Source organism: Hyperolius riggenbachi, chromosome 3, assembly GCF_040937935.1.
Source record: "Hyperolius riggenbachi isolate aHypRig1 chromosome 3, aHypRig1.pri, whole genome shotgun sequence".
In the NCBI taxonomy this organism is placed as follows: Eukaryota; Metazoa; Chordata; class Amphibia; order Anura; family Hyperoliidae; genus Hyperolius; species Hyperolius riggenbachi.
In genome coordinates, this window is record NC_090648.1 from 377,804,734 (window position 1) to 377,816,855 (window position 12,122).

Here is a 12,122-nt window from a genome sequence, read left to right on the forward strand (position 1 = left end):
TGTTCAGTTTGTCATATCCTTTCTGTGATATGCGAACTTCACAGGTTTTTCCTGTACACTTTTGATCTTTGCAGATTTCAAACACTCAAACGCTTCCAGCACAATATTCAGACCACAGGTAAAATTGTATCTTAACACACATATCAAAAGATTTCTTCCTGGCTGTCATATGTAAATTCCAAGGCTTTTCCTGTCCCACTTTGAACTTTGCAGACTCAATTAGTCCGATTGTATTTTAGCCAACAGGTAGCTGTTTACATGAATACAAAGTTCAAAAGCAATGCAACACCTTTGCAGGATGCCGGACAAAAGAGGGGTCGTTATCTAATTACATAAGGAACTCTCATTAGCAGCTTCCAACTTCCAGAGGACTGAATACAAAGTACTTCATATTGTCGTACAGACAATCACAGCTTCCCTCAAAGCAGACATACACATATGATACACAATGAAAAATGAAACAATATGGCTTCCACAAAATATAATATGGCTGCTAGGTTCTGCATATTACCGTACATAGCATCATCACCACATATATCCTTCACAAATAGATACAAAAACAGATCTGAAACAAGTGCAAAATAGATCTGAGACCAATGCACATGCAAACAGATCTGAAACCAATGCACATGCAAAACAGATCTGAAACCAATGCACATGCAAAACAGATCTGAAACCAATGCACATGCAAAACAGATCTGAAACCAATGCACATGCAAAACAGATCTGAAACCAATGCACATGCAAAACAGATCTGAAACCAATGCACATGCAAAACAGATCTGAAACCAATGCACATGCAAAACAGATCTGAAACCAATGCACATGCAAAACAGATCTGAAACCAATGCACATGCAAAACAGATCTGAAACCAATGCACATGCAAAACAGATCTGAAACCAATGCAAAAAATAGATCTGAGACCAATGCAAAAGTAACAGATCTGAAACACATGCAAAGCAGATCTGAAACACATGCAAAGCAGATCTGAAACACATGCAAAGCAGATCTGAAACACATGCAAAGCAGATCTAAAACACATGCAAAGCAGATCTAAAACACATGCAAAGCAGATCGGAGACCAATGCAAATGCAAAACAGATCGGAGACCAATGCAAATGCAAAACAGATCGCAGACCAATGCAAATGCAAAACAGATCTGAAACAAGTTTGAAAAAAGGAACTCATTGAAACTACCCACAGATTCATTTCCTGAAAAGTTCTATTACTCCTTTACATAGATTGTCAATCACCATCACTCCAGTTCAGGCTTGACAACTCATCTTATTATAACCCTGGTGAAGCATATTGCCGCAATGGCAACAAATCACCTTCACTCAACCTCCTGCTTTGCACCCACTGCTACATTGCATGGACACAGAGGACAAGGGAAAGTATAACCATACAAGGGAAAATCACTAACATCAATCGTAAGCGCACATTCCTGCAAACAATCCTCAGGCTCTACAGCTAGCATAGGTTTACTGCAAGCCTGACAATCAAAATGGGAAACCCATGACTCTCTGAAACTGCTCAGGGATTCCTCATTACCTTGAAAGTTTCCATTAGCTGTTTATGTAAATTGGCAATCACTACTGCTACCACAGATTTAGTGCAAGCTTGACAAATCCTCTCGTTATAATGCTGGGGAAGCCCAATGTTGCAATAGCAACATTTCTAAGACATTAGTTTCTCCAAACCCTATCCGATAGCTCCCCTGCTTTGCATGCACTTTTAGCTTGCTAGATTATGGAGGGAAAGGGAAAAGGTAAAACACAGGGGAAATCACACTCCAATCTGAACCATATGAGTGTATATTCCTACAAAAATGCACCATTAGCACACTTACCTCTGCTGCTGGAACAGGCTGGGAAGCCGATTGTCTGTGACCCCATATTTCCAGCATGGTGGAGAAAGTCAGGAGCAGTTCCATTTCTTATGTGCCTATACTGGACTCCCCCATCGGCGCCAGCCTCCCAACCATCGCTTGTGGCCCAGGGCAGTGCTGCCAAGAGGACCCAAATTTCAGCAAATAAACTCAGCAGCTGTGGGAGAGTGCAACAATCCTTGCCCACACAAATGCATATTTCTTTTTCTAGTAGCCCCTTCATATAATCTAATGTTACTTTGGCATCTCAATCTCTCAGGCTGTTGCTGCGCAAGTTTTGCAAAACCTTGAAAGAAGAGTCACCGCTCAGAAAAAAACATATTGCTAGAGGTATTTATAGGTAGCAATCGTTTTCTCATATATGTACCTGTGCCGATTCCCCTGAGGGAGAAAGTCCTCTGTTATCGAGGTCCTCAAGGTGTCGAGAATGGTCAGTAAGTAGTGAGGTATGGACCAGAGCTGTCCGTTGCAGAGTCACTATGTGCGAGTCCCTTTTGGCGCCCGCAGCTTCGAGGGAGTGGAGTCTTGCACCGATGGCGACCACTTCACTGCGCACATCTGCTATCGCAGAATGAAGCGAGTTTTTAATGTCATTCGCCATGGCCCTGATGTCTGCCAAAGTGGAAGGTCTGTCTTGTGTGTCACCAACCTTAGTAGTTGTCGGGGGAGAGGAGTCGGGGGATGAGTGCGCTGATGCGTTCTCCTTAGCCGGCGCCATCTTGGCGGCCTGCGTGCTGCCTTTGTGTGGTTTGAAGATCTCCGGGATGACTCGTCCACTTGTTGTCTGGAGTGTCTTGGGGTCTGCCGTGGAGGCTTGGCTTCTTCTCGTGCTTCTCATAGCCAGGAGCAAGGTGGATTAGGCCAGGAAATGTAGCTTCTAGTGAGCGGGGAGCAGGAGCACTGAATTCAAGCGGCCATCTCTGAACGGCGTCAAGCCACGCCCCCGAGGGAGAAAGTCTTGTTCGGGCATCAGAGGCTGCTGCTGCAGAGGACTGCTTCTGCTCCATGGCAGCGCCGCTGGCGTCCCACGTGTAGAGAGCGAGGAATCCGCGCTTCTCTTGGCTTTTGAAGACACCGCCCCAATTCCTGTCCTCATTGGCCAATCAGCGGCTAGCAGAAGTGACACGTGCGGGACCAGGAGATCGTATGTCATAACTTCTTACATCTCTAGCTGCTCTGTAACACTTGGACACAGCAAGAAGGCAGTAATGGCGGCGATCCTTTTTAGACAACCTGCAGCCAGGTAACATTCCGCACCCACCACACACAGGTTAAAACTGGGGCATCCTACTCACAGTTTCCACCGCCATCCAGGAAAAACCATGCCTAACAACATAGGTGCCCCAGGCCAACCTATGCCTTAAAACAAGAAATGTCTACAGGTGTATCCTCAGGTGATGGAAAACAAACAAAAACTGAGTTGGTGAGGAAGGAGGAGTTCTTATATAAGGGCGGGTTCATTTAAATGTATTACTCTTACAGGCATTTCCGTTTGGGGAGGGGACAAGCAATATCTCAGCAGCAGTCATCCTGGAGGATGATGGGAGAAAATGATTATGAAAGTGTATTTAAAGCCTAGCTCCACTAAAATGAAATGGATTTTGTATGTTCACAAGGACCTGCTGTAGTTAAAAACGAGTGAATTTCAAAATGCCACAATAAAAGTTTAAAAAAAGTTTTGTCATGTTGGTTTAGTTATAAGTTGAAATTGGGAGAGTAGTGATACTTAAGTCTAGATAAGGAATGAAGGGATGCAGTGAGAGTTCAGGGAGGACTGGTCAGACCAAGAATGAAGGCTAAGTTCACAGTGGGACTTGCGTTGCCTTCCCTATAAAACAAAATGCAAAAGAGGGGAAAAGGTGCATTCCACGTTATGTGAGCAGACAGTGAAGCATACCGTCAATGAAAAGTATGCTTCACTGCCACTGTTAACATGTGCTTTATGTGGTATTGCACTGCATGCACTATGTTGGGACACTGGAGTCCGTTGGATTGCATCGCACAGCATGCACTCTGACGTTGCATAGATGTGTGTTAAAATGCCCCACTGTGAACTTTCTCTTGTATGTTAATATTTATACTATGAAAAAAGTTTAAGAAAACTATCCTTCCAAAAAAATCACTACCACTAACTATAGTAGTCAGCGTTCAGCTATAATCTAGCCGAACTACAGCGCCCAAATGACCTCCTTGGTGCTGCTATTTGTACAGCAGCCTGTGATGTTGCCCAAATTAACCGATTTGCACACAGGCACCTGTAGGCTTGTGCCTAGTGCTATATCCGGCCCTGTCTGCTTATCATGGGAGAAACTGCTTATTTAAAGGGGGCACATCCTGGAGATCAACTCTGAGGGTAATCTGAAGTGAGAGGAATATGATTTTTGGGATTTTTTATTTTTGCTTTTGTAAACAACTAGTTTTGCAATAATTAAAAAAAAAGGAAGATTTGGTCACCGAGGAGGAAATGAGGACCTATGAACTGGTGCAGCAAGTATTCTCCATTTATTTTCTTGCAAAAGCTACAACATTATTCTTTGTGCATCATTAATTTTAAATAATGATGTATCAAATTAACTGTGGCTGATCGGGGTCTTTATACATAGAGCACACAGACATCCTGTCCTGTTTGCACGTGTGTTTTGTTATGCTGTGAAACTGCCTAGATAATTGTCTCCATACACAAACGCGACTTCTCTGTCTCATTACTGTAGTTACTCAGTAACTGGCTTAATTATGAAGCAGCGAGAACATAAGCTGTGCTTCTGGCCTGCATCCGCAGGAAGAGGAACTCGCAGAATCTGTAAGCAGCCACTCTGTTCTGCAGAGCCATAATTCAGAGGGACGGATTTGGCCTTCTGTATAAATAATAGAAATCATTGCAATGTTGGGATTAGCTTTGACCCTGTTGAAAGGAAAGCCGCATGTTGCATTATAGAACCACGCTGGTCATTAGGAAGCCTCTGCTCTCCACCCCTTTTTCCCTGTCACTCCCAAAGGCCGAACCCTGTGATCTGCATTCTGCAAAGAAAAAAAAAGGGATCCTGGAAGGTTTACAGAAAAGGCTGGAGACTAATCACAGAATTCAAGTGATGACACTAAACAATCAGCAAAGGTTGCATACCAGATTACACCATACCCACGGCTGAGGATTGCTGTGCACAACTTTTACAAAGTTTCAAAGTTTTTTTCTTCTTTCTTTTTCAAAGGCAAATCTGTTGACATACAAGCAGCTGGCTACAGTGAGACTCATCACTACAGGCAACTTTCTGCAGGAACGCAAAGTGCACATTGAGAGGTAAGTTGTATTTGTACTGTTTAGATTGCTGTGAGAGATTTTGGGGTTGATTTGCCAAGGCTGGAGAATGGAAGCCATGCAGCAAACCTCTACTGGTATTTACATTAGAAGTGCCATGCGACACATACAGTGAAGCACACAGTACCATTGAAAGTATGCTTCACTGCCACTGTATACGACCAGCATGCTGCATGTTTCTTCCAATAGTACCTGTTGCACCGTACAACTGATGTGAATGTACTATAGCATTGCATTGGGATGTTATTATATTATCATTTGCAATGGAACACAATGGATGCAGCGCGACAGGCAGGGGCGTAGCAATAGGGGTTGCAGAGGTAGCGACTGCATTGGGGCCCCGAAGGGCCCTCCCTCAACTACAGTATTAGCTCTCTATTGGTCCTGTGCTCATAATAATTACTTCTATAGATACTTTGAATAGTGGTAATCCTTAACAAATTGTTTCCCACCCTTTTCTTGCACCTCTGAAACTGTAGTTGCCCTTGGCAGGTTTTGGTGCGCCGTATCAATTGTTACGTATAGAGTGCTTGGGGGGGCCCCATTGTAAAACTTGCATCGGGGCCCACTGCTCCTTAGCTACGCCACTGGTGACAGGAGCCATATACTACCTGGAGTGTGTAAAATTGGCTAGTCATTTGCCAATCAAAATTGGATGTGTGTTCACACCCTAATATTTTCAAGGAACTTTGAATGATTTTGATAGTGGTCACCAGTACAAAGAATGAAGTAACATAGGATTGTGGGTTAAGTATAGTTGTAGGAAAATGTACTCAAGATGTGGGGTCAGAATGTAGCCAGTTCATGTTGTACCAGGTTTGGCTGACAGAGCTGAAACTGCCCTTGGTATCGCCCTCTGCAATACTACGTTACCTCTTGTTTATGTCAACTAGTTCAGGTGAGAAGTTTTAGCTTTGAAATAGGTGTGATGAATGAGATGCAAATCCTTTCTTCTTGCATTAAAATTTCATGTAAGGCCTCTTTTCCACGAACTGTTGAACTGTGTGCTCAGCAAGCATTACCAAGCAGCAGTGAGCAGTTGTGAGAGTTTGAGAGGCATTTCACTGCCTGTCAACAGTTCGTGATAAAGAGGCCTAAATGTTAAGGTCCGTACACACGCCGGACTGGAGGCAACGACGGGTCCGTCGTCACCTCCCGCTGGGTGGGCTTTCCAACGACAGTCCGGCGTGTGTACGCACTGTCGGCGGACTGATACGGCTGTTTCTGAGCGATCCGCCGGCAATCCGCCAACAGTGCGTACACACGCCGGACTGTCGTTGGAACGCCCACCCAGCGGGAGGTGACGACGAACCCGTTGTTGCCTCCAGTCCGGCATGTGTACGGACCTTTATGCAGCTTGAACTTGGCCAATAAATATTGTCAGGAAGTTATTCTGATTGGTCCACGTTCAAGCTGCATATAATTTACATAAAAATGGAATGCAAGGAGAAGTAATTTGCATCTCATTGATCATGTCTACTTGGAAGACCACAGCTGATTGTGGGTTATTTAGGGAAAGATGGTCTATGAAAAGTTAATTCTGGATTGCATGCAATTTTTTTTTAATTGACAGGAAGTTAATTTGATTAGCCCAATTCCAAGATGTATATATTTTCCAAGCCAGAATTACTATCATCTTATTGGCCATTTCTGTTAATGGGTCACTATTCTTTTTCTGCTGAAAAATAAGCATGACAAAACAGCTCTGTGTTTGTTCAACTAATAATTGCAGCCAAAGGTGGGGTAGCCATACACCTCCGCAATAAAAAAATGAATTCTCAAAAATGTTCAGGAGCATCATTTTCGTCGTTATTTACCGTTTTTTTTGTTTTTTTTTTATCACCTACAAGTAGTAGGTGATATATTCCGCATCCCATTGACTTTAATGAAGTCTGGAGGCTTATGGGCTGTGCTTGCTGGACTTTAACATTTTTTTAAAACACTTTTTCATGCGACCTTTTTACCGCATGATTTCCACATGAATAATGGCTGTTACCGCATCTTTTTTCCCGCATGCGGAAAACATGCGGAAAATATTAGTGAATGTGGAAAAAATGCAGAGTTTACCGCTGGCGGAAATTTAAGGGGTAAAATTTTGCGGTGTTTTTGCCTCTTAGTGAATAGAGCCCATTGTCTGATACACACCCCACCACTGGGGGGAGACTATACCATTCTGTACATGAAACATAATCAATAATACCATATATGGCAAGGCTAGTTGTGTCAGGATGTGAAGGTCCCATTAAAAATCTCCTTCAGGATAAGCTTACAATAGTTAATATATGTCCTTACTGAAATACTCTACAACTTTCAGGCTAGATGCACACTTAGCAGAAACGCTAGCGTTGCGGAAAATGCTGTGTTTTTGCCGCTAATGGAAGTCTTTGGGCCGCAGGAAGAAACGCATATAAAAAAAGTATATGCATTTTCAAAAACGCTGGTTTTGGTGCATAATATGCAGAAACGCAACAAAAAAGCACATAATGAAAGTCAATGGAAACACAATGGTATGCGTTCTTGTAAATTATGTTTTGTGATGTATTTCTGCTTCTGTTGACTTCCTAGTTATTTGCATACAAAACACAAATACGTTTTTTTATATGCATACCGCAAATGCATTAAAACGCAGGCAAACGCTTGAAAAATGCATCTGTGGTAAAAAAACGCAAATGCACCAAAAACGCAGCAAAAATGCACACACAAATCCGCACATGACTTAAAACGCGGACTTTCATGTTGTTGTGTTATGTGTGCACCTACCCTCAAGTTTGCCATTAAAGGAAAACTGAACTGAGAATAAAGTAGAAGCTGCCATATTGGTTTCTTTTTTAAGACTGGTTCACACTGCAGGCCTTTTTTTATTTTTTTTTTTTATTTTTTTTTTTATGAGTGCTAGTGATTTGAAAACCCCTTGATAATAATGCTATGGGAGATTTTTATAAAATCACATCACTGTTGAGGACACACATTTTTCTAAGCGCTTGTGATTTTAAAAGCTCTTGCTAATGTAATGACATTAGCAAGAGCTTTTAAAATCACAAGCGCTTAGAAAAAGCTCTTGCAGTACGAACCAGCCCTAGGGTTAACAGTGTTAGGCCTGGTGCACACCAGAGGAGTTTTTCTGAGCGTTTTGAGTTTTTAAATCTGCTGCTAATGTTATCCTATGTGTCTGTGCACACTGGAGCAATGAGGTTTTGTAAAACAATCCATAGCATTACATTGGGAAGAGCTTTTGAAACCTCTAAAAGCTCTTCCCAATGTAATGCTATGGGTTTTTTTACAAAACCTCATTGCTCCAGTGTGCACAGACACATAGGATAACATTAGCAGCAGATTTAAAAACTCAAAACGCTCAGAAAAACTCCTCTGGTGTGCCCCAGGCCTTACGTTGCTTTGTGGTGCGACGTTTAAGTCGCAACGCAAAATTGCAACACTATGCAACAAAAATGATGTAACGCACATTAATAGCGCGTTAACATTGCATATAATAGTTCCAGGGAAGCATACAGGCAGTGAAAAGTATGCTTCCCTGGATCTGTAAATGTGTGCATTTATAGGTAACGCAGTGCAGCAGTGCGTTACCAACATTTACAACGCGATGCTAACATTGCAGAGTGAACACCGCATAGCCTTAACATCGCTGTTTGGTAAACTGTGTTATATGACTTTATAACGCAGGATAATAACGTCCTACTGTGAACCTAGCCTTAAACAATACCAATTGCCTGGCAGTCCTACTGATCTCTTTGGCTACAGTAGTGTCTATATATATATATATATATATATATATATATATATATATATATATATATATATATATATATATATATATATATATATATATATATATATATATATATATATATATATATATATATATATATATATATATATATATATATATATATATATATATATATATATATATATTGTGTGTTGCCCACTTGCATTATATACAGCCCTGTCAGTCAGTCGCAGCTGGCCTTTGGCCCCTTGGTGGTAATTCCTACTGTGCCACTGCCAGGCCCAGCACATTCAGTGACTACCTGTGTGTGTGTGTGTGTGTGACAGGTGCACATTTGTAATACCCATCACTGCATATACCTACCTGTTGTTCAGTGCACCCACCTAGTTACGTGAGCGCACACAGTGTGATATTTAATACCTCCAGTCACTGTACATGTTCACGGTACGTGTGTGTGATAGGTGCACATTTGTAATACCCATCACTGCATATACCTACCTGTTCAGTGCACCCACCTACCTACGGACTGCCTGCCCCAAGACTAAGTTGCTCCCCACAAAGCATCTCTGCCTGCAGGCCGCTTGACTGCCTTCTCCGCCACCACCAGGACTCCAGGTGGATTCCTGAATTTTTAAGCTAGCTAGCAGCGGCCGCTATAATAATTTTTCTGGTGTGTGTACATGCCTGTCTAATTTTTCTGGCTGCACTGCAGCTGCAACAATAAAACAAAAGGCATGTACATGTGCCAATTCCCCTTCGTGATCGTTACCTTGCCGCAGTGAAGGGGCTTGCGTATCACAATGAAGCAATGACCGCTGGCTATATGAGTGTCTCGGGAGGGGGGGGGGTGGGGCTGGCACACCCAAGATAATAAGGTCGTTGCTTCATTGTGGACAGACCAAATTGGATCAGCTGGACAGTCACTGTTGTTCTATCATTGAGCTACCACAGCCCGGCGACCATATGGGCTTGAAAACCACCATGGCCTGCACTCTCGCCATGGTGCGCACCAGTCAAGTACGGCCGTCACTACACAAACAGCTGTTTGCGATGCGTTACACAGTGAGTTTGGTGTGTCGGTGTGAAGCAGTACTCTAATTACACTCCCTGATTGATGTATACGCATGCAAGATGTTTTAAAGCACTTTAGGCATCCAATTTAGCATGCAATCTGATTTCTGCCCTTAAAACGCTGCTTTGCGTCAAATCCAGATTTTTCCCCGGGACTTTTGGCGTCTATCCCACTGATCCATGCTCCCCTCCGAGAGTTAGACCCCTTGAAACATCTTTTCCATCACTTTTGTGGCCAGCATAAATGTTTATAGTTTTCAAAGTTCGCATCCCCGTTGAAGTCTATTGCGGTTCGCGACAAATCGCGCAAACCGAGCTGTTGCGGAAGTTCGCGTTCGATGTTCGCTAACAGAAGATCGGAGGTTCGAGCCATCTCTAGTCTTGTCATCAGCTGGCTTGCTCCCATGTGATAAAATAATAATAATACTGAGCGTGAGCAACCTGGGCTGGTTTTTATTGATGTTGGTGGAAGACTGCCAGGGTGACTTTTGTGAATAATACAGTGTCCTGCAGCACCATTCATCACTATTGTGCAATAGGATACCACCCAGAGGCTTATGAAAATTTTCTATAATACTGTCATAGAACTGGCTTTGTCTGTATAAATCCAGCTGTGTCATGGTTTTTATGAGGGAAGGGTAAAGCGCAGTGGGTAGGCAGGGCCAGTCTGACAGCTACTACTGTCATAAATGGCAATGTGAAAGTGATGCGGTGAGGCTGGCAGAGGGTTAAGGTCAGCTTGGTGCTCCTTGTCAATGGCATGCCATTTCCAAGGCATTAGATCTGGCCTAGATTCGGGTGGAAGCTGCAGCCAAAAGGATCTCCATGGCGATGGGCAGCACAGAAAAAGTTTCCACAGCAACAATTCTTCGGTTTATTTTGGAACTGGAAGAGCGACATTATCAGCCCTGCCATACAACATGCAGAGGTGCTCCGTATGAGGCACCACTACCCCCTTAGTGTCTGGACTCGGTAGTTCACTCCTGATTATTTTGGTTAACAGGCCCAAATGTGCAGGGCAGATTTATAAAAGTCAGGACAGATATGCTTTATCTTTTTTTCCACCATTTGTCAAAGTCCTTTCACAATTTTTTTTTAAACCCTTATTTGTAACAGACAACAGTCCTTTTCCTTTGGAGAATGCAACTGGAAAATTAGAAAAAAAAAAAAGTCAATCAAGGGGAAAACAGAAGTGAAGTGCTATTGAAACATAATAAGGTCGCATTTACAGTGCCACGTTGCGGAGCTGCGTTATAAAGTCTTATAACGCAGATTACCGTACTGCAATGATAATCCTGTGGGCCGTTCACAGTGCGACGTTATTGTCGCGTTGAAAATGTTGCACTGTGGTAACTCACTGCTTACAGTGCGTTACCTCTAAACGCAGACACGTTGCGCCTTTAATGTCGTATTAAACCACAACGTCCCACTGTGAATATGCCCTTAACCTCCTTGGCGGTAACCCCGTAAGCCCTGGCGATGCGCCACTGTATGTGACGGCGTGAAACGGCTGTCGACCTCCCCACCTGCCTTACCTCTCTCTGCCATGCTGACTGGAATAGTAATGTATGCCTTTTAATCTTTTTCAAATAAACCTACAAGTTTTACATAGGGATGTGCAAGGCCTCTTTCTCTTTTTGATATATTGGACAGTCAATTTGCCAGCGATTGTTTAGCGATTAGCGTTTTAAAGTCTGATTGGTCCTTTCAATTAATTTCAATTTTGTTACAGTGTGTTAACTTTAAAACGCTAGCAAAATCGCTCCCTGCAGGTTTTGATGAGCGATTACGCCAGCGTTTATATACTTTACATTGAAGCGCTAACGCTCCCAAAATGCTGCATGTTCTGCGTTTGCGTTTTTGGGAAACGCAAACGCTCCTGTGGAAGTTGCCCCATCCATTAACATTAGCTGAGCGTTTTGGCAAAACGCTAGCGTATCGCAGCGCTGCCAAAATGCTCACAAAACCGCTCTTGTGGGTTCCAGCCCTGAGATAGCGCTGCTGTTCTTGTTCTGTGAGTCTGGTAGGGGATGTGGTGATCCTTACAGTAGCGATATCTGCATCAAGAATCAATAGGTGTCTATAACAAAAAAGATATTTTGTA

The 12,122-nt window shown here is 43.0% G+C and overlaps 1 protein-coding gene across 3 annotated transcripts in view; it reads left to right on the forward strand.

Moving 5' to 3' along the window:
• Positions 1-4,904: 4,904 nt before the first annotated feature.
• Positions 4,905-12,122, forward strand: part of SLC25A18 (solute carrier family 25 member 18) — a 52,096-nt gene continuing 44,878 nt past the window's right edge. Inside the window, exons 1-2 of one of the 3 annotated variants that reach the window (XM_068277265.1) lie at positions 4,905-5,001; positions 5,096-5,184. The gene's annotated coding sequence lies outside the window, so the exon portion shown is untranslated. Of the gene's footprint in view, positions 5,185-12,122 lie in introns of all 3 variants that reach the window. The other 2 variants (XM_068277264.1, XM_068277266.1) reach the window with 2 other exon arrangements.